Source organism: Acipenser ruthenus, chromosome 2 (assembly GCF_902713425.1).
Source record: "Acipenser ruthenus chromosome 2, fAciRut3.2 maternal haplotype, whole genome shotgun sequence".
Lineage (NCBI taxonomy): Eukaryota > Metazoa > Chordata > Actinopteri > Acipenseriformes > Acipenseridae > Acipenser > Acipenser ruthenus.
Window position 1 is genome coordinate 77,748,282 of NC_081190.1, and position 24,567 is coordinate 77,772,848.

The window sequence follows — 24,567 nt, forward strand, 5'->3', positions numbered from 1 at the left end:
CACAGATTAGCCTATTGGCTGACATTGGGCTGGTGACAACAAGGCTTGATTTAATAAAGTATCACAGGAATCTGAGTTTTAAGCATTTTCAAGCTGAGAAGATTTCAGACGTGTACTGAAAACAATACTTTACAGGAAATTAAATCATTAGTCAAGGAAGTAGAATTGGGCAAAACTGCTGTCAATAATGTTCTTTTAATGAGGCCATATAATGGAATGTTACTCAGCAACCACAATCACCCAAGTATGGTGCCAATTGGGGGATGTGAACGTGAGATTTCAGTCTGGCACTTGCATCCGAGAAAGAAAAACATGACTTTTCTCAGGCTAAGTCAAACTAGGATGATTTTGTTTTTTCCAGGTTGGTGGGAAAATTGGATAGCAACCATCAAATGTCTTTCAATAAATCTGATCTAGCCAGTGGGATGTATACAAATGGTTTATTTACTTCTAAATAACACTATACTATTTATTGTTAAGAAATACACTTGATAGACCACATTTGCCATTGTTATTTCAACCCTCAAATAAAGTAAAATGCTTTAAAGGGCAGATAAACCTTTAGTTTAGTGAAAGGAAACTGGAAAGCCGTCCTTCACTTGCAGTTCTTGTTGCCAGCATCAAGAGACATTCAAGTCAAGTAGTGTAGCCATTGAATGAAACTTCATTAAGTAGGCAAAATTCACTGTTAATGGGGTCTATATCAGCATTTTTTTTTATTTAATCCAAGGCTTAGTGTTTTTTTTTTTCAATGGCAATTGTAGTTTGTTCACCAAATTAACCTTATCCAATAAATGTAATAAATATTCACAAAACATATAAGCAAACAGGACAGATGAAAGAAACAATTCAAGCTTTCACTATACAGATTTTTTGATGGTCAGATGTAGAGCATGTTTTGTGATGCTATCTTCAGCATATTGCTTTATAATGAGTTGCAGTGTGGTTTTTGGATCATTTTCTTTTTGCTTGTTTGTTACTGGTTTTCTTACAGCAAAATCCCAAACAAATACAGCAGTCTGTATAAACTGACATTTACTACTTTTCTTGGCTGCCATATTAAGAGCCGGCATGATCTTTGTCAAAAATGTCAGCGTCTGGTACTTAGAAGAACAGAAGTCAGTGAAGGCTGTAAAACATATACTGTGTATAGCCAGACCTAAAACAGAATATTAACTTGTTTTGGAATTGTATATTTTGCCAGATATTGGGGGAAGCACATTTTTCTATTTTGAGGATTGTCTACTTTTTCTAAAGTTTTATTTTAGAATCAATAGTCCTCTATGCATGAAGATTCTTGGCATCAAACCAATCCCCTTCTTGGGCTGCATTAGCTTTCATTGCTGGACAAAGAGAGGCGCATTGTTGCTGTTTTCTAAGCCTGCACTGGCACTGTAGGCTTCCTATTAGAACTTTGGAAGTACCTCTGATTTTGAGGCCTGAGTGCAGCACTCTGTCTGATGAAAGCCTCCATTTTGTCCACTGATTGTCAAGCAGAGTTTATGTACATAATAACTCAAGAGTCAAATACTATCTGCAACGTTTTAGTGCTTATATTATTTATTATTCAAAGATACTTTTAAAACTGCCAAAGCTTCTTTATGCATGCTTGTTGAGAGGTGTTGTCATTGTTGTGCGATGGATATTTATAGAGAATTTATCAGAAGATATCTGAATGTGAAATATCTTAATATGCATAATCTCTTACAAAACTACACTATTTATACAACGCTTTTCATATCAAGACATTTAAGCAGGGTTTGAACCTAAACATGTATAGCAATTATCAGCACATTGCTCTTAAAAAGCCACCATGCTTAGTGAATCACTAACTTTTGTATTTGCAAAACACTGTTTGGGTATAATTTTGTTTGATAGCTTCTAAATATCCCAGCATGGGTTTGTTTGAGTTTTTTGTTGTATTGTGCCTGCCCAGTTCAGACATGTGTCTGATGCTGTTTTTGTATGTTTGTAAACCCTGATTTAGTTGGTTGCACATCCTTAGAGTCATGCTGCTGGGAAGCATACAATAAATCTGCATGTCTGTACTGTTCAACCAATTTGTGTAAAATAAAAATGAAATAAATCCTCCAACAAGTTTACAAAGGCAATGCCTTGCACTCTCCCAGCAGCTATACAGTTAGCATTGCTGTTTAACATCAGTAGTGTAAGCAAATGGGGAGACAAGTGACGTTCCACTTAGCTGGGCCACCCAGGAACAGAGAAGTGAAAGCAGACATGAAAACAAATCACATTTATTCATTATCACACCAAATATGTCTCTTTCAGAGCTCACAGCAGCTTAAGCTTAATTCTTTGGCAGTCCTTGCCTTTTTAGATTGGTGTTCAGAGTAAATATAACTCGCACCCGGATACCCATTATGACCCACAATAATCTTACACAGGTTTTTGTGAGAAATAGTCTTCAAAACAAACTGTTACAAGAAGACTCCTGGGGGTTTTCTATGAACAGTTTTGAAAACCACAGCATCAGATAAAAAGCATCTGCAGTAGCAGATCCACTGGTTGTTTCAATTACATTATTCTTGTAGGTGACCACTCAGACACAAACTACGGTATGTAAGGGGGACACTTGTGGTTTTGGTGCCATTTCATAACTTTACCACTCTGCAGTCCACAGAGTTAGAACAGCTCTTTAGGGTTCAAAAAGGTGTGCTAGACTTCGTGACCCTATGCAAACTGCAATTGCATAACCAAGATTTCTTGTTACGCTTATCTATATTATAGGGAGTTTCCTATTTTGACCTGGTTTAATTTACACACTTACGTTTTAGTGGAAGCTATCCCATATGGCTTTGTGGTCTGACTGTAGGCAGGCAACTTTCTGCTTGTTGGCCATATGTTTGTTTCAGTAACACCTTCTTTTTGCACAGCAGCAGTTTGAACTCCAGGACATTCAAATGGCATCAGATATAAACAGGACTATCGGCACTGGTTTGCAAGCAGTTTTTCTTCAGAAGAAATGGAATGCTGCAATAGAAAACAAACCTGAGTGTTTGTAATGTTAGCAAGTGAAATAAGCAAATTGTTTACCTCTTTTTTTTGTTTTGTCTTAAGATGTCACGCTGAAGCTTAGGAAATCGATGTGGACTGGAATTATGGCTTAAAATAACAAAGAAAGTCTTCCTTTTATCCACCCCTAGCTGGGATGTGTTTATGACTTACCTTGTTTATGTTTTTGTTGCAGAAAAAGTCTCATTTGTTGGCTGATTTTGTAGGTTTTCCAAAGTTCTTGATATGTATGTTAAATGCTGATATATTTTACACTAATATATTTTACACTGTTTGTTTGAAGATCAATGGCTTGGTTCATCTTTGACCCCCTCCACCATCACAAATGTCACAACCACTGCTGTGGAGTATGAAAAAACAAAACAATATAAAGGGAGTTATTGTGCCTGTTGCACTTTAAAAAAAAAAAAAAAAAACTTAGTAATTGCTTACAGAAGCTACGATTTTATTTGAATCTTGCATGCAATTTATCACCAGCTTGACAAAACTAGTCTCAGAATGTGAGGTGCTAGGCACCATTAATCCTGTGGTACACCAGTGTTGCTCTATCTCAGCCTGCTTTTCAAAACTGGGTTCACTGTCATAGTCTGCTGAAAGGCTGCATTTTATAGTTTTAGTTCTGTCCTGGTCCGTAACTGTAAATTGATTTTTAGTCCAAACTGAAATGATTTTCATTTCTTACTAATGAGGAATATTGTCTTACTGTTTGGTAGGTTATTTTCAATAATATGATATTTAACCTGGCACCCATTGAAATATAAGGGCTGTGCTAAGAAAGTAATGCTCCTGTCTGTTAACACTTCTCCTAATGGTATACAGTAGCATACAAGCTGTTGAGCTCATTCCACACATTACGAATATCTATTTAGTAATGTGTGCGTCATAAATCTCCTCTGTGGGGTGAAGTGGATTAAATAAAAAAGGAGTTGGAGCATCAGTATTTAGATTCACCTCTGTTCAGATTTAAAGATCCCACTTTTCAAGGTAAACAACTTGTCAACCTCAACAAACATGTGGTTAAGAATTATCATGGAGCAATAACACTGCTTTTCTTTGGCAATTTGTCCTCCAAGTGCTTTTTTTCAAGATGTGAAAATTAGCAGTATTTAAGCAATTAGGCTTTTAAGTTGGGCAGAGAAAATGCATTGTAACAGAACCTCAAAATCAGATAAAGGTTTGACAATTGAGCCGATTTTTATTAGTTAATCAATTGTCAAAACATATCATTGTGTTTTGGAGCAATTAATATATATTTGATTTTTTACTTTTCTTTCAAAAGACTGGTAGCAATTTCAATGTATGCTTATCTAAACCAATACAAATATGAATATCTTCTTTACGCTAGGGCAGATGTGTCACTTACATACAATGCAGAATTGCAAATCAGAAATACATGCAGCACATTTAACAATTCACTTCATTTTAAGGCACATCTATACATTTATAAACCAGCCAAATCAATTGGTCAATCCTTATTCTCTGTGGCAAAGGTGAATTGTTGTGTCTACATTTTTAGGTTCCTCCTGTTTTAATCCAGATTTTTTTACTTGCAACTTGATCTGCAAATTGGGTTGTTGATGACCTTATTGGGCCTGCAGCTTTCTACACTGGCACTGGTAATGTCTTACCACTGAGACAGAGAAAAGGCAAGTGTGGATGTGAGTCATCCTGTTAACAGTAACAAATAAAACATTGTAGTGCCATTGACTTAATTTTGTTGGTGGGTTTCAAGTAATGCCACTTGTGCCATTTGAATAATCAGAACAAGGTCTGCAAAAATAAACTTGCCAGTCACGTTTTTCCACTTCACTGATACTGAAAGTGCACCAACAGGTTGATTTTTAGATTGGCAGAAAAGGGGTTGTGTTTTTCCTCAAATGACTAATTTATTTTCTTAAGCAAATGGTCTGCCATACACAGCGAAAGACACAGAATGATAGGTAGATGCAGATAATTCTACATCCATGATTTAAAATGACTGTGGGTCTTTCAGAAGACCCCAGATTTGCTTTAGATTTTAACCCCTAATTTCAGAAGGAGATTGTATTATGAGGAATGGTTGTGTGTTCAGTCCCAGGTGGGGGACACTGCTGCTGTACCCTTGAGCAAGGTACTTTACCTAGATTGCTCCAGTAAAAACCCCACTGTATAAATGGATAATTGTATGTAAAAATAATGTGTAAAAAATAATATAATTGTATGTAAAAACAATGTTGTAACAATTGTAAGTCGAGCTGGATAAGGGCGTCTGCTAATAAATAAATAAATAAATAAATAAATATAATAATAATAATAATAATAATAATAATAATAATAATAATAATAATAATAATAATAAAAAAATGTCTAAATCGCGTATAACAATTAAACAACGCTGCAAACAATTTCTCCTGACTTCTCTTGGCCATAAGTGGATACAATATGTATTGTGAACGTACCACTGCTGAGGTAAGTGGAAATAAATGATTTTAGTGATGGACAAGATTTAGCGCTTATGAAAGAAGTACATTGTTTGTTTGTTTGTTTGTTTGATGTACAGTAGATGCTGATTTATTAGCAACCCTGATAAAGACAACTTTCTGTTATTAACATTTTCACGGGAACCAATCCCATCCCATAGACTTTAATGTTGATGGATTTCGGATATTAGCAATATCTGCCGCTTAATGACAACTTTTTTACAATTTTATGGCTATGGCACGCACATGAATACATCACGTGCACACATCACAGCGTCTGTAATTATGTGTCAGTTTTCATATTGCAGCTGTACAGATTTATTGAGTCTGATTGTCATCTGTCATGACGGCTTCAAAACATTTAGACCTTTCTATAGCCGATAGAGTTCAGATTCTGGAGACACTACGTGAACCCGGTGCTGAACAAGTACGGGTAGCAGAAAAGTTTGGCATCTCAAAATCTGTTGCTGCACGCAAATTTGAGAGTGATTTACAGCTGGAGGTGGCGAATCGTAAAAAAACAAACATTGGACAACTACTTATTTTAAAATGCTTCTGTATTAAATGTAAGTCCTGTATACCACGTTTGTTTACTGTTTTAAGGATATTGATAGTACGTTGTTGTAGCACAATGTGTACAATACAGTACTGTGTATACTTTTTTTGTTCTGCACATCCGTGTAGTATTCGTAAACAGTTGTTTGTTCTGATATTTGTTGTTTTTCGTGTTTATTTTTTTAACACTAATGAACCAAAACGTGTATTTCATTTCTGCAATTGTAGTATACATCGCATTTCAATATACATACACTTGAAAATGTAGCTGTTCGGTTAATAACAACGTTCAGTTAATAACTTTTTGCTGGGAACCGAGAGGGTGCTAATAAACAGCATCTACTGTGTATTTATTTATTTTATTTATTTGTTTATTTGTTTGTTTGTTTGTTTGTTTTCGGGGGTTCTCATTATTAAGAAGCTGTATTTGGGCTTGTTCATTTTTCCTCTTCATTTTGTTTTTACTTCCTGGTCTGTCTGGATTTCTTGTGATGGTTTTGAGGTTTTTCGGAGGGTATATAATTAAACATGCACAGGAAGGCAGATAAATAAACCTCTTGTTTTCTGAGCCCCGGTAAGTATTTCATCTTCAAGGGTGGGCATACGGTTCAAATCCAAACATTAGCTTTTCCAAATGCTACAGGTAGCATGAAACTTCAAACCTTTTTGGTGTTGGAGCTGTCAGGGAGATGAGTGGAACTTTAGAACTGATATGGGAGTGGCATACAGTGTTGGGAGCTATTTTTAAAGAGCTATTTATGTACTTAACACTTATTTCATAGCCTAGAATCTTTTTTTTTTTGGTGGGGAATTACTTTTAATTTCACCCTTTTAAAAACAATAAAAAGAAACTGATTTTAAACAGTTTAAGTTATAGCTAAATGTTTATGAAGTAGTTGAAAGGCTGCAAATTGTTTGAAAAATAGTATGCATGTTTGCACCATGCAGAGTTTGCCCATTTTATTTTCTGAAGCGGGAAAATGTTCTTGTTATACAACACTAGAAAGAAACTACTCTGAATGGTAATTGGTCGACAACTGTTATGTAAATGTATTTTTTGGGGGGGAAAAAAACTTTTCAGTTGAAACCAAATCAACCAAATTTATTAGTAAGGTATGCATTCTGACTGCTTTGTTTAATTTTCATATCTGGGATACCATGCAGTTAACTATATGTAAAATAAACATGTGCTACTTGGTGCATGGTATACTGTTACATTCCTGGGAACCCTATGAAAACACTGACACAATTGTAATGAATCATCATAGTGGCGAGGTAGAAGACAGGCAGCATTACAAAGAAAATAACTAACAATACCACTAGTTTATGTACAGTTATGGCCAAAAGTTTTGCATCACTCTATAGAATTAAAAAATGTTGCTTCATAAAGTCCAATGAAATCTGCAGAATAATGTTGCGTTACCATCTTAAATGATATACCGCTTTGCAATTTTCCATAAAGCAGTCTTACGAAAAACTGACAAATCTGAAAAATGTGACATTTCAAACTCTAACTGAAATACTACTGTTGTGGTTTCCGGTTAGACCTTTGCAATATCATATTGTATTTTCTTGGATTACATGATAAATAAGATCTAAATTTATGTTCATATTATTATTATTATTATTATTATTATTTATTATTATTATTATTTAGAAATTGACTCAATCCTAAAATTTCTAGGTGATGCAAAACATCTGGTCATGTCCTGTTTCAGTATGAATAGGTGAGAAGTTGACCTCGCTCAATTAGTTTGTCAGCGAGTCAGGTGACCTTAAACTGAAAATCTGGGGCTCTTGATTATAAAATGTCAAGAATGCTTTTCTCTGCCATGAGCCAATAGGTGCATAATTCCTCTTATTTTTCACTGAAATTATTTCAGCTTGTTTTAGGCCTGTTAACAACCTGTCTTCACAAAAGGCAAATGCATTGTGACTGGTATTGTTTTATGATTGGCATCCCTGACCTGCTTGTTGGAGCTAATGCTTTCAGCCAGCCAAATAAAAGTAATTCTTTCATTTGCAGTTTGCTGTAATCATCAGTTGCTGTTACAGGTCACTGAAATGTATTGTGCACCTTTGTTGTTGAATCTAGAATTACGTACAGTGCCCTTTTAAACTTAAACCAGAGTACAAGAGGCAAATTATAGAAGGGGAATTTTAAGTTTCAACCTTTGTCTGTCCGCATATAAAACTTTTTTTTTCAGTCCGTATTCGAGTGCAGGGGTCAATGCTTGTTGCTTCTGGAGCCCTGAGGACCACCTGTACAGTGAAACATCACAGTTTTTATCTCGGTAAAGGTGTACTGCTTACAATGGAATTGACAGGGTGTGGTTTAACTCTTTCTGCACCTTTTTAACCACTGCAACATACCCTCGTCACATCATCAGTTTTCACAGGTGCTTTTTAGAAGCTGTCAAAAGTGTGAACTTCAGTTAATGGCCCGGAGTGATCCGTTGTATCCCAGCTGGAACACCTCTTGCTATTTTTGTAAAGTGGTTGGTGTACAGCAATCCAGAATTGAGATCTGATGGAAAGATAATTTGTTTATTGCAATGACAATAATAATGCATGTGTCACTAATAATGTTTTCATTTACCCCTCCAGGGCCACACATATAATATGTACAGGTCTATCGCTAGCCAGTCATACAGTAGTAGGATCTATGCAGAGAGTGTGATTTTGTGGTGTAACTATACTTTTGGAGTTTTGTCACACGTTTAATTAGTGGAAGAACATTACTTTAAAAGTGACTCGCCTGTAATTGGAGGAGCCTGTGTGGTCCAGTGGTTAAAGAAAAGGGCTTGTAACCTGAAGGTTTCTGGTTCAAATCCCACCTCAGCCACTGACTCATTGTGTGACCCTGAGCAAGTCACTTAACCTCCTTGTGCTCCGTCTTTCGGGTGAGACGTAGTTGTAAGTGACTCCATCTGATGCATAGTTCACACTCCCTAGTTTCTGTAAGTTGCCTTGGATAAAGGCGTCTGCTAAATAAACTAATAAACTAATAATAATTGATCGCACGATTTTTGTTTTAAAAACGGAATAAAACTATCATGCCATGATTTGTCTAGACTTACTCACTGAGGTATACCTTCCTTCAGATTTCTGTAATCAGTCATCCATATGTTGTACAGAAAGTTCTCCACGTCCCTACTGAACAGTTAAACGCCCCTGCTTTGCTGTCCTGATTGTCCACGGTGACCCTATACACAACTGACTGTTATGGCAGGTATTTCTAATAGACGTTTATAAAAAGCTTTAGAGCATTGTAATAATCTGTCACACTTTCACAAACATTCGACTCATGTTAAACGGAGCCAACAGAGTTGAAAGGTCTTGGGAATGAGGAAATCAATGAGCATGCAGCTAGACATTGTAGAAGTTTATTAATAATAATAATAATAATAATAATAATAATAATAATAATAATAATAATAATAATAATAATAATAAAAAAAAATAATATTATTATTTGTTTATTTGGCAGACGACTTTATCCAAGGCGACTTAGAGACTAGGGTGTGTGAACTATGCATCAGCTGCAGAGTCACTTACAAATACGTCTCGCCCGAAAGACGGAGCACAAGGAGGTTAAGTGACTTGCTCAGGGTCACACAATGAGTCAGTAGCTGAGGTGGGATTTGAACCGAGGACCTCCTGGTTATAAGCCCTTTTCTTTAACCACTGGACCATTAAGGATATGTGGTGATCTGTGCTGTGTTTTTTTCACTGTAAAAAAAGGGCTACTTTCACAGTCTAAAAATAGGTATTTTCAAAAATGTTCATGATTTTTAAACCTAATATTTGTTAAAGCAGAAACAAATAGTGTTGCTACATTTCAATATTTATAATTCTCGAGTTATTATACAACAATTGTTTCTAAATATTTTCAATGCTTACCTGACCAACAGTAAATGCTAAATTGTAGAATATTTTGTTTAAGTCCACCCTTTTAAAAAAAATTCTATTTAACCATCTGCGAATTATCAAACAAAATAAAGACTTGTTAAATGTCCCCTTCGTGTACTGGACAGAGGAATCTTTAGCAGAAATATCTCTGATCATTGATGCAGCTGATGTGTTTATTTTTTGTTGAAGACATTTTAAAGAAATTACTGGAAGCAAACCAAACCAGTCACCAGGTTCCTAAAATACAGTGTAACAGTAGTGTGTTGATAAGGCAAACGGTTGCTGTATTTATTTAAGGGCTAAATGTATATACCATATTTACATTATTCTTTCAGAAATGGGAGTGTACACGGGGATCTACATTTTACACGGAAATCCCTGATAACTGAAAAAATACAGCCTTGGTGAAGATTCTTAGCAGATGATACTTGGTTTAATACAAGGAAAGAGGAGTTATGTTGCGGATTCTGCAGTTTGTAGCAATCTAATGATTTCTGTGAATTCTCGGGTTACGTATTGTGGTATTTGACAGTTCTATAAAAACAGCCCCTGGAAAGAATTGTAAAGATCTGTTATATCGGGGGAGGGGCTGGGTACAGGCAAGTCTAAGGGGAAATTGTTAACCTTTTTAATATGCAGACTGAATCATTAGTGTATGAATCCAAACAATACACGTGCCATGCGTCAGATATTTTGTACTAAAGGTTGTAGTGTGTTGTGTGTTGTGTGTTTTTTTTTTTTTTTTTTTTTTTTAATAGAACTGAAGTGCAGGTTTGCAGAACAAGGCACTTTCTCTCTCTAAGAATACTGTAAATGTGCTGCTGTGTATTTACAGTTAAAAAACTGGCAGCTGAGCTGTACGGTCAATAAATAAAGTGAGTACCATAATTAATTTATGGCTTAAGGTAAAAATGATTGACAATTTTCATTAAAATATAATAAAGTATTGAATTTTCATTGTTCAAAACCGTGACTTTAAAGACGGTTTGTTGAGTTTGAATATTATGGTATATTACTGTACAAATAGCACTGTCCTAATCGCCATTTAATATAGTCTTTAAATAACTAAAACTACCGTGCAAAGCAAAGGACATTGTGCTAGCTAATTAATACAGCAGATCTTACCTAGTGTAAACTACAGTGAATTCAAAGATCTCACATTTTCCTATATGAAAGATGCACATATTATGGGAACTGTATTTAAGTGTTTTTTTTTTCCATAGCAGTTGAAAACAATCCCTTGAAGCCAACTCCTCCACACATATTTGTGTCAATTGCTGCTTTTAATATGACTCATGTTCTCCGTGTCTCAAAGCTCATGTGACTTCTACTAGAAGTGCAAGCATTTTTCTTAGTGTTTTGTGTGTGTGTATATATATATATATATATATATATATATATATATATATATATATTACACAATAACATAGCAGCATTTCACGTGTTCTGTCGAGTAGTATCATTTTAGGTTTGTGAATGCTGCACGTACGTTTGTCAATTGCATCAATGGCGGGACATTTCCTGTTTCGGTGGTTCATGATACAGATTTATTGGTGCTATTAATCATTCAGTAGGCCTGAGAACCGGGTTTATTATCATACTGACACCTGATTGGCTGAGGTGTTGAAGGCTTTATGTTCATTTTTTACAATACAATTTAATATGGTTCTATTTTAATACTTCACAGTGGGAATCTTACTTACATGTCTGTAAACCTTTATACCAAAACCCTTTTTTTTCTTACTTTTATTATTATATATATATATATATATATATATATATATATATATATATATATATATATATATATATATATATATATATTTTTTTTTTTAATTGCTCAGGTCTTGACCTGGGACCACCAGGAATGGTACGCATTGTTGACCAAAGCACTTATTTTAATTACATATGATTCATAGGCCCCATTGCACAGTTATTAAGTATGTCCCATAATATTTATACAGAAGTATCTGTTTAAGGAACTGTTACATTGGCAACCAGTTGGACTGTGCCAGAGACCATAGCTGTCAGTCAATGTAAAACTTAAAGCAGCAGTTACACAAACATTGGCAACAATTGTAAGATCTATTTGTAGAGAAGTCTAGATTACAGTGACCTTGTTGTTTTACTACTGCAGACATTTTAGTTTTAAGTGCTCATTCATTTTCTGTTGTCAACTCCCTAACAGTAACTCAATAATGTTTAAAAAAAAAAAAAAAAAAAAAAAAAGTATATATTCTTGGTTTTAATAGCATATTTAATTGATACAATTACATCCATCTCATTAGTTCGTATTATTATTATTATTATTATTATTATTATTATTATTTTAAAGTCTTCAGCAGTGTAGTGTCAGGCTACTGGAAATGTCAAGGTGTTGATTCAAATGCTTCGTAAATGTTCCACAGAACGATCTGCTAAACGTCTTTTAGTTTCCCCAGTGTATAACTGGTTGCATTTTGTGCAAATGCTGCAGTACACGACTCCTCTAGAAGTACATGTAAAGGGCTGGTGGATGTGGAGTGATGATTCTGATCTCACTTTGGGAGTTAATATATTTGCATGTCGTACATCGTGGTCTGTTGCATGGGACTGTGCCTTTTTAAAGGTTCTGCAGAAGAGCGAATTTCACTGTGGACCACGTATTATTTTAGATTCTTGTCTCTTCTATAGGACATTAGTGGAGGATTTTTAAAAATAGGTGCTGTAATGGGTCTTGCTTTAGAATTTTAAAATTTATTTGCATAATTTTCTGTACTCTGTTGGTGGGGTTAGAGAAATTCTGTTCCCTGTGTATTTTTTAGTGGTATGTAAAGACGAAACATGGGATTTAGCACTGTTGATGATCTCGTCTGGAAAACCCCAATTTGCAAAAAATCCACACATTTCCTCACTTTTGATAGTCTTGATTATCACTGCAAATACGTCCTAAGTCTCTTAAAAGTTGGGAATAGGGAGTTGAGTCACGGCAAGGCTTTGGGTGTGAGGAGTGATATTATTATTATTATTATTATTATTATTATTATTATTATTTATTTCTTAGCAGACGCCCTTATCCAGGGCGACTTACAATTGTTACAAGATATCACATTATACAGATATCACATTATTTTCACATACAATTACCCATTTATACAGTTGGGTTTTTACTGGAGCAATCTAGGTAAAGTACCTTGCTCAAGGGTACAGCAGCAGTGTCCCCCACTGGGGATTGAACCCACAACCCTCCAGTCAAGAGCCCAGAGCCCTAACCACTACTCCACACTGCTGCCCCATTTTGTAGATATGAACAAGAGTTGGTAGGTTTGTAGTGAATAGTGGTGTTGATAGTGGAATTATCAGCTGTGATGGAAATGTCTGAAAATGATCTACTGGTGCTGGTCTCTGAGATGTCCCATGTATATTCTAAAGCTGGGTGGGAATTTGATGCTGACTGAATGAACCGTTTCAAATCTTCATAAGAGGTAGTTGAAATTCCAAAAAATGTCATCGGTGTAGTTTCGGTGTGTTACCATTGTATTGCTGTAAAAATGTTTTGTCAACTGATCCTACAAAATTTGTGTATATATATAATATATATATATATATATATATATATATATATATATATATATATAAAATAAAATACTGTGTATCATTGTTTATAATTATTTAATAAATTGTAGTCACCCTGCCAAAAAATTACAAAAAAGTACTATAGTAGTATATTGTAGCACTATTTTGTAATTTTTTGCCAGGGCATTAGACAGATCGTAGGCATTGCTCTACTTCATTTTGTTGTGCTGGCTTGCTGGCATGTTATAGAACACTTTCTTTGACTAATTAATAAATGTTTTATATCAATCTGTAGACATGAGCATTCAGTGTTTTTAATGTAATTTTAAACCATGTTAACTGTATATAGAAACACACACACACGTAAATGTATTATACATGACTATTTCTTTTGGCAACACAGTATTTGTCAGGTTGAGATGAATTGATAAGTTTTCAGGCCCTGGTAATGTATAGACTGTCACCATTAATATACCAAAAGCATTTTTATTTACACACACGCATATAATTATATGTATATACATGTGTGTGTATTTAAAAAAGTACCTGCAATAGGAGTCTAATTTCACAAATGAGAAGAATATTCTGGATAAAACATCCGATGATACGTTCGGTATGATTCTTTTGTTACATTGCATATGACTTCCTCACATCAGCTGTGACAGAGAGACACTTATTGCAAAGTAGGAGTTTTATTTCTTTTTTCTGCACACACTTCCCGCCCCTCTCTTACCAGGGGAGGTCAGGAAGCAATCGGCGCAGCGCACAAACAAACTAGATGCTGATAAAAGCCTGGTGTATCGATACAAAAATAAGTTTAAAAAAAAAAAAGTAAATGTCAAGAAATAATAAAGACAATAATGAGATTAACGTTGGTTAAAAAAATGTCATGTCATGTCTAGTTTTTGGCACTACAACATTCTACTACCACTAAAGTGCTTGTAATCGAAATTGTCCAGCTCCCACCAAATGTGTGTCGCTATGGCAACAAGAGAAACATTGATTCTTCAAAAAATGTCAATTTGGTCACGCATAAACGTCTTCAAAATTTATATCATTTTTTATGCAAACCAATGTCCTAGTGACTTTGGAAAATGTACCATCTGATCTTATTATTAGGGATGGGAATTTTAAACGTATAAATGCTAAAGTGGTAAAACGTTTCAATTTAGTAATTTATCAGTAGTCTGTCGCTTATGAGACTGCTCTAGTGCCACAGTAAGGGCAGATATTATAAAAAGGAAGGGGTTTGGCAATTGCTTCCAAGTAGCTTTTCCAATTGGTGCAACAGAAAGATTGACACTGGGGCGGGTTTTATTCTCAGTCGATCTGGCGCTTCATTGGTGTACTGTGTGTGTGTGTTTATGCCTGTAGTAGGCGTGGTATGGTATCAATTCCACGGCGGGCTTAAATAACGTTAATGACCAGCGTTTTTTTCTGAGTTGGTTCTAATATTTAAAATGGCATCTCTAAACAAAGGAAGTTACGTTTGGAAGTATTTTGAGGAACGGACAAGAAATCCGTGGTATGTAAATAATTATGCTAAACAATATTGCCGTACCACAAAAACAGTGCTTCAGTGCTTCACAGTTTGAAATTAAAACATTTAGAATTATTGTGGATGGAGTTATGATGGCAATAAAAAGCAAACATCCATAGAGGATTACAGGAGTTCATCGAATGCTCTTTAAACTCTTAGGCTACCTTTCCACTCCCCCCTCCAGAAATGTTTAAGGTCTCTGGAACAGTAAACTGTTTCTCCCCCTCTCTTCAACCTCCCCAAAAAAGACTTCCCTCACCTCCCTTCACCCCACTGCTGCTTTACGTTTTACTAACATTTCATTTACTAGTCCTAATGGCACATAAATAAATGGAAATCCACCTGCAAGATTAATTCCTTAATAATTAATTGATATGGTTTAACTAAAACAAGATAGAATAGGTCAACTTGGTCGCACAGATTTGCATAAACTGTGACCAAGTTGACTTTTTTAAAGTTTCCTGCCAAAAAAATGCTGATTACAGGAAATATTCCACATTACTGTCAGCCCAGGTTAAAATATCCAGATAACATTTCACTTTTTCTGTACACTTTTAATAGTTAAAAAGAAATATATAAGAAAAAAATTGACTATTGGCTGAAGTTGACATCTTATGGTTATCAATGCCACCCTATGCCATTTATATATATATAGGGTTACCATGTGGCTCCAGATTAACCGGACGCTGTGAGACAGACCGGGATTTCAAATTTACCCCTAAATTGAAATAAATGAAGGTGTAAATGAACCATCCTTAGCTACAATTAAGAATGGTGCTTAAATACCCGCATGCGCGTCAAATAATTGTATTATACTAAGAATTAATTGCAGCCAGTCGCTATTTTTTTCTGTTTGTTAAAATTCAAACGGCCATATTATTCTGCAAATACAATCGCATCGTCATCTCGTTGCGCTATCGATAAATTAGCTATTCGTTCATTAAGATCTGATCAGAAGCAGCTGATCAGTGTGAATTGTTTGCTGCGCCCAAGCAATTCCACCACAGCAGGATTCATCTCAGCAAAGGTGGAGCTCATTTATACGTGAATTACTTTCAATTTAGGGGGAATTTTGAAATCCCGGTCTGTCTCAAAGCGTCCGGTTAATCTGGAGCCATATGGTAACCCTATATATATGTAAAAAAATTGATAGTTTTAAAAACATTTTAAAGTTAAAAACATTACACTGTTGGCGGTAGTTAGGACCCCTCTGAGTACCCCAAGATTAAAACTGTCTTCTTAAATGCCTTGCTTTAAATTGGTGAAAATCATAAACTATGACCAAGTTGACAATTTTGTAGTACATGATATTTTAAAAATGCATTTTTCTAATTTTAAAGTTTAATTTTTATTTTTGGATTCTTGGTAATTTTAAAGCAAATACAAATGTTTATCATCAGGGGGGGTACTTGCCTAACAACCTGCACTATTGCATTTTTATAGGATTTAGAAATTTCAGCATTCTAGCTTGGGACATATCATTTTAACCATGTTGCTGACTTTAGCGCAAATTTCTTCAAAATAATTGATAATATGTAGTAAATTGCTCATACTTAAAAGTAGATACAGTGAATTAAATGTCCATTTTGGATGCAATGGGACATTTTGTATTAAATTAAGGACAGCAGGTTTTTTTTTTCTTCTTTCTGAAATCACTGATTGTATAAACCTTCATGCACGAGACATGATTCCCCTTTTTTCATTCAATGAAATGTAGTTCAGTTTTAAGTAAATCAAGCATAAGCTAGACGTGTCTTATGCAATACGTTACGTCTGTTTTTTGCATTTATATAGACCAAAGAAACATGTGCACAACTGAAAAAAGGTGCTTGTAGAGCACACAATGTTTAGTTGCAGTTATACTCTGTACACTTTGATATGTTTGTTTGAAATAAAAGTGCGTTCTCAGAATATTTCCATTCATTCCTGAAAACTCTTGCAACCCACGGACCTTGCCCCCCCCCCCCCCCCCCCCCCCAAAAAAAAAAAACTTTTAGAAAGGGGTCATTCCATGACAAATGACCCAACAGGTTATACCCTACCCTCTCTGATTTTACACCAATCTTGGTTCTTGGGGTTGTTTCAGGCAAACAAGCTCAAATTTAGGTCAAGTGGTCAAAAGTTATAGAAAGGTCAAGATGTGGTTGATGGGTACCCAATTAATGTCAATTGACCTTTTACTCCAGAAACGGTTTGTGCTACAGAGTTGTGGGAGGTGTCGTTTTATTGGAAATCACAGCACATGGACAGGCTGTGGTTTCGATGTGAACTCAGAGTTTGAGCCCCTGGCTGGAGAATGAACTCAGTGCTGATCAGAATGTTGAAAGTTTCCAGATTTTGATCCTGCAGATTCTGGAGTGTATTATGTAGATTCTTTCACTCAAGAAACTCCACTTATAAAACCACAGAGTACCTGCTGATTTATTGGAAACATATAGAATATTTAGTACCAGATTTTGTTTTTAACCTTTTGACCTTGATGCAAAACCCCCAAAAATCTCAAGAAGTTACCAAGAAAGGGTCAATATTTCACCCCAAGGTCAAAAGTCAGAAACTTTGTTCAGGTGTATGGCAGGACAGAAGCCCTGCCGAGGCACAAGTGTGTGAGTGGATAATATTTTTTGGCAGGGAGGGAGTTAAATTCCTCCCTGCAAAAACATGTGGGAATGGGACTGGAGCCACGAATTGAATAAGTGATTAAATTATTAGCTACAGGTGTATAAATAGGGTGATCACTGGTGTTGCTTGGTTAGTGTTGGAGTTAATGTCGGTGTTTGTTGTGTGCTGGCCCGTCTCGTTTGTTTTATGTATGTCTCCATGTGTTTTTTGTAGACTTTTTGTTTTGGCCCTTGTGCAGTTTTATTTTGTTAATGTGTTTTGTTCTGTCTAGTGTTTTGTTTATTATTATTATTATTATTATTATTATTATTATTATTATTAATATTATTATTAATATTAATAAACATTCGCGCTTCACTGCACTTTGTGTCAGTCTCCCTTCCTGGTCTAAACACCATTGCCAGTGACACTGTCCTGTCACAGGTGTTACTTCCATTTTGTTTTCTTTCAAATTTATTTGTATACTTTTTTTTTAATTTGCCATGCAATTTCCAATAAAATGACACCTCCTCAAGTCTGTGTAGCACAAACTGTTTTTGAGTAAGGTTGGTTAACGTTAAGGGGGAAGGGGGGTACCCATGTACCGCATTTTAACCTCTAACTTTTGACCCCCTTGACCTGATCAGTCTAAAAATGTAAATTTGAGCTTGTTTGCCTGAAACAACCCTAAGAACCATGTATGGTGTAAGTCGGAGACAGTAGGGTTTAAAATCCAACGTTTTGGGGAAGATTTATGACCCAAAAGCTCGGGCACCGTTGATCTGGGCTATATGCTTTCTAAAGGATCATAAGTAGCAGTAAATGCATTATAAATGCAAGTATATTTGATCCTGGGTTGAAAGATCATTAAAGAACACTATGAACAAATTCAGTTGGGTGCTTATTTTCACATCTGTTACAAAATATTCTGTAGGTTTGCAATAATCGGCAGATACGCTGAAAGAATCTACATGATCAAAATCTGGAAACTTTCAACATTCTGATCACCACCAAGTTCATTATGCACACTCTAAACCACAGCCTGTCCATGTGCTGAGCTACTGCTCTAGCCTTGGAGAACTTGAAAATGTCTTGAATGTTGAAGCTTTCAAATGTATTCTCACATCGTGACCCTTGGGTTCCCACAAATAAAGCGCTGAACTTCTGTGATGGTTGTTTTGCAGTGGGAAAGCCTGTGTATTGATTTATTTTGGCAGGATTGATATACAAATATTGCCAACTCAGTTGTTTGAAGGGATTACTGTATTTCACTTGCCAGAAAAGTCTTATCTTTTTTAGATAAGACCTGAAATGTTAAGCATTTCAACAGTAATTTGTTTTTGCTGATGCAATCAAGGGTTTTATTGACTAAAAGGTATACTATTTTATTTATTTGTTTTATTTTGGTCAACTATTTAATTTAATGTTACCAGTTTTTCTAATGTATCAGTGACTGTTTGAATTGTGTGTGTGAATGGTGCCTCATTTATTTTAAAACTCTATTTACAATATGAAGTTTACAACTGGTAAATACTTTTAAGAATTCTTGGCAGAACTATTGAAAATGGGCTAAGCACAAACATTTGTGCCATATTTTTAAAAAATGTATATGCGTAGATACTATGCATCTGCCTTTGCCCCATAATTCTGACCCAAAGTAATTTTATCACATGCTCCCAACTCCTACCTTCCACTGTTTACACACTTCTGGCAGTAGTAAGCATTTGAGAGGCCCAGGTTTTCCATAGTGAGATGAGATTTGAATCAAAGGTGAAACGTTAGTTTGATTTTCCACAGCATGTACGTCACACTATTAAAAAATGATCTATTAAAGTCATGAATATACATTTTCATATACAGTGAACGCTGCCAAGATTGTAGTCTCAAAACAAGGTAGTTGGTGTTGGTGCTGGTGTGTGAGGGTGGTGCATATGCACATAAAGGAGTCCTGCTTGATACAAAGCTAAATGTAGTTTATTTTGGCATATGTGCAAGGTTTTAAAGCAGATTATTTTAAAAGTGCAAGTTCTCTCTCTGAGATGAAGCGTCTGGGGAGGACATCGGATGTGAAGAAGCTTGGCTTGATTATAATGATGACACTTAACTAGGAGGTGGCCGTGCCACTGTTTGACAGGGTGGAACAAATGACATGGCTTGGGTGTGTGGATCTGCAGACAGCTGTTTTTCTACTACTGGTAGGTCTATTCCAGAGGTGGCCAAACCGCGGTTCTTGGGCAGTTCAAGTGCGGCTCCCACTGAAGACAATGGCATTGAGTAAACCCTCCACGAGTAATAAACGAAAGTATGAGGCTTTAAGCCAGAATGGGAGAGAGAGTTTGCTTTCACTGAAAACAGTGGTGAACATCTGTGTCTCATCTGCAACAAAACGCTTACACACTAGGCACAACCTCAAACGTCTATGAAACAAATTACAACACATTTTCATCTGAATATCCTGTTATGAATATTTGTTATGGCATGGAATATCGTCCGAGCTAAACGTCCTTATTCAGATTGTTTTAATCCTTTTTTTTTTTTTTCATAGAATTGGAGTGGGTACTAGACTCGATTTTAATGCATGTTTGAAATGTTGTATTGCAGGTCTAAAGCTCATGTTCTATTTATGTATCTTGCGTTCATGTGTCATCCACAAAGCTCTCAAAAGTACAGATGAACACGCTTTATATCATGATTGCCGTGCAGGCATAATTCGTGATACAGAGCGGGTCTGATATAAACCGGGTTTCACGTTTTGCCTATGACGGCGTATTAAGAGTGCGAGGGGGGGAAAAAAGAAAGCAAACCAATGGTGAATTAAATAGCAGTGTTTTACTACTGTACGTTTAGCTGAAACAGTTTGTGTCATTATCTAAAAAAGGCATGAATTGTCGACCTGATGAGAGCTATCAATTCAGCGTTGCTTTTTGTGAATAATGTTTAAAAAAAAAAAAAAAAAAAAATTTGGTGACGTTGATGTTTTGTAACTGAACTGTATCCCGTTAAGACCACCCACTCAGCATTTGACAGGCTGTACAAAATGTCAGTTTATCAGCTGAAATGATTTATTGGTTGTTAGTTGCATTGGAAATAAATAAGCCCAGCCATGCAGCATTTCACAGGCTGCACCAAACGTGACAATAAGTGTGTTTGTGATGATATTAAGAGTGGTAATTTCTCCAAAAAACTATGGTGCATGGCGAGTGTTTTTTTGAAAAATCCTGATAATAAACGGGGCATGATATTAAGCTAAGTGATATAAAACGGGTTTCATCTGTATTTAACAAACATGGAGCAGTCATGAAAACCGAGCATTCAGATTTTCAAGGTAAGAGCTTGTGGTTGTTGGTGAAATAAGAGTAGATGTATTTTGCTTCATAACTGAATGTATTTCATTTAAAGTACGTAATACATACAGTATAAACAGAAGTGCAGTCAGCACCGCTCTATCGGGACGACTACGGAGATGTATAAATATCCAGAATAAGCGGCGGTACCAATTTAACGAGGCTTTTGAGACCTACCTTAGTCACACTTCCATTCATAACACCGTGTAACAATTTTTTTTTTTTTTTTTTGTTCCTGGGTAGTAAGTGTTATTTCCTAATTGCTTATGCCTCAAAAGTATAGAAAATGGCTATTGTTCCCCACAAACTTTGCTTTTGTGACCAGGACAGTGATATTTTGAAATTTACCTATTTTCCAGAACATTCCAGATATATTCAGTGCTGAGTAAACTTGGAGTAACTTCTAGAACTTTCCAGTAATATAAATATAGTATAAATACAGGGGCCTTAAGCCCACCAGTTCAGTTTGTTTCCAGCTGCCTAAGTGGATACATATCTGCATTTTTCTGAGATGGCATCAAGGTCATAGGAGACTTCAAAATGGTGGCATTCCTGATGAGTCTCCAAGGCGGTTTTACCAAGTTTCCCTGCTATCTTTGCCTTTGGGACAGCAGGGACACCAAGGCGCACTACCACAGGCGGGACTGGCCACAGCTCTCTGTGGGGAGGAACAACGTCAAGTGGGAGCCACTGGTGGACCCCCGGAAGGTGCTGATGCCACCACTGCACATCAAATTGGGCCTTATGAAACAATTTGTCAGAGCTCTAGATAAGGAGTCGGCAGCCTTCAAGTACCTTCAACACTTCTTCCCTAAGCTGTCTGAGGCAAAGGTCAAAGCCGGTGTCTTCGTCGGACCACAGATAAAGAAGATCCTGGAGTGCAATGAATTCCCCAAGAAGCTCACTAGTAAGGAGAAAGCGGCTTGGAACAGCTTTGTCGCAGTGGTTCGGGGCTTCCTGGGCAATCACAAGGCCGAAAACTATGTGGAGCTGGTTGAGACTCTGGTGAAGAACTACGGCACAATGGGCTGTAGGATGTCCCTCAAAGTCCATATCCTTGATGCTCATCTTGATAAATTCAAGGAGAACATGGGAGCGTACTCGGAGGAGCAAGGCGAGCGCTTCCACCAGGATATACTGGACTTTGAACGCCGCTACCAAGGACAGTATAACGAGAACATGATGGGAGACTACATTTGGGGGCTGATTCGTGAAAGTGATTTACAGTATAATCGTAAATCTCGAAAAACTACTAGCTTCTAAATCTTTTGTAGTCATTTTTGTATTACTTTAGTATAAATACATGTTAATTTGGATTCATATGTTGTTTTTTTCTGACTTTATGTGAATGAAAAGACACAAATTTGCCCGTTTTCTCATTGGAAATAGGTAAATTTCAAAATATCACTGTCCTGGTCACAAAAGCAAAGTTTGTGGGGAATAATAGCCATTTTCTATACTTTTGAGGCATAAGCAATTGGGAAATAACACTTACTACCCAGGAACTAAAATTGTGTTACATAGTGATAATTTACATCATGTGCAAGAGAGAAGTATTTTACATTTTTTTTAAATTTCGAAATGAAAAGAAACACAATAAAATCACATTAAGTGTTAAAATACAGAAGTTTATTTTTTTATTCCTAAATAAAATTAATCACTGTTTTTTATTTCTAAATTAAATAGATACTGGAGAGGAGGGCTATACTGGAGAATTATTAACCCGAGGGAAGACTATTGTTACCGACAGGGGGCTATAATGCCCAAAGCTGCACAAGGTAACAATAGTCTTCAGTGGGGCATTTAATTTTCCACTATGGCATTTTTTTTCCGGCTTTTTTTTTCGGCTTCTCTCGGCTCCTATCTGTCTCACTCTGCCATTGAATGGTTTTCTTGACTTTTTCTGGAGAAAAAACGACGAGACCTGGTTTTTTTACGTCTTTTTGATGATGTCGGACAGGGTCCGACATTGGACCGGAAAGGGAAAATTGCAATGTCGGACCAGGTTCAACATAGGACCGCAAAGGGTTAAGCTACATGTGGTACAGTGCACTAATTGTTTAGTATAAAATCACCACAAAACTGAAAATTAATAGCAGAGCAAAAATGCACCCCGTTTTCATTTGAATTTGTAACCTAGCATTTCTTTCCTAAACATTTTAATTCCCAAAAATAAGACTGCTGTGGGCCCTATTTTCAAGAACAAAGGTAAGTTTTCTGGGAGGAACAAAACAGTATAGAGTAAATCCAGTAGCAAGAAACAATATAGTTTTTGATTTAAATTACTGTTCTGAGCAGTTTATACTATTTCAAAAACATTTCTGTTTGAATTTGGCCTTTTAGACTTGCACATGTATCGCTTGTAGAATTGAGGCCCATGTTCCTAAACATGGCCTTGTCAGGTTATACCAAACGGCAGCTGTGAAATCTTGTCTTGGGCAACTTTTTCTTCAAGCTGCCGATATTAACCCACATAAGTTTGTTCTCTTTAAGACTTGAATAGTGTGACCGCGTTTTCTGCCTCTGGGTATTTTTATTTAGATATATTTTTTTTTTATATAAAAGCTTTAGGCACCTGCATACTGTATTCCTGAGGGCGCGTGAGCAATGCAAACATAGACTGACCATCAGGGTGGAGTTTGACCTGTAATACAAGGGTTGCCCTCTTTTCCTGAAGGGCCTAACAGCAGTGGAAATAAAAGCCGTGTTGAAACAGCAGAGTTTAACTAAACATTTCATTAGTGTCCCAGTCTGCACTGAATAACAGGGGTAAATGATTTCCACCTTACCTAAATACTGTCTATGTGTTTACATAATCTTTGGCTTCTTAATAAGTTGCTGTTCTTTTACTTTACTTTATTGCCACATCCATATACTCAAAGAAACCTCTGTAAGCTAAAATCTCAAGGACCCACTCTTCATGGGTTTTCCAGCCTTTTGACTTTGAGATAAGTAATGGCTGTTAACTGGACTTGCCTCCATCAGACAACATCCATAACTTCAAAAACACATACATAGATTCTAAGGCACAACTTCCAAGAAAGTAAGTCATTAGTTTCCATCAGACAACACCTCTGGTTTTAGTAAGTCTGTAGTATACAGTTTTTAAAAAGACCGCTCTATTGTAAAAGTCGTTTTCCGTTACCACCCCCCAACAGCAAGCTACATTTCTGACTAATGAGGTCCCTGGAGCTTGCTTCACTGTTACTATGGAAAGTGTTGCTACCAGTATGTTCACTGGTGAATTTTTAAAGTACAGATTTGGATCAATAGCATTGGGATTGACACTGTGCTGTCTGACTTTAAAGGGAGTCTGTATACCAAAATAAGATAGTTGGTTCAATAGTGTAATTGCTGTTGCATGTAAAACTGTCTTGTTTACTTGCAAGTGTGGGTTCAGGAATGATGATATTTCTACAAATTACACAGAAAAGTAAAGTATTTTTTTTTTGCTAAAGCTAAATAAATGGTATGAAAGACAGAACCAGAAACCACAGCCTTTACGTCTATGAATTTGCTATCTGAGTACATGCCATACAAGTGGCTTCCCTTTCCAAGCAGTGTTTGACAC

General features: G+C 36.1%; 1 protein-coding gene across 2 annotated transcripts in view; it reads left to right on the forward strand.

Moving 5' to 3' along the window:
- The window catches only part of mllt3 (MLLT3 super elongation complex subunit), a 98,745-nt gene that overhangs the window by 19,534 nt on the left and 54,644 nt on the right, over positions 1–24,567 (forward strand). The window lies entirely within an intron of this gene.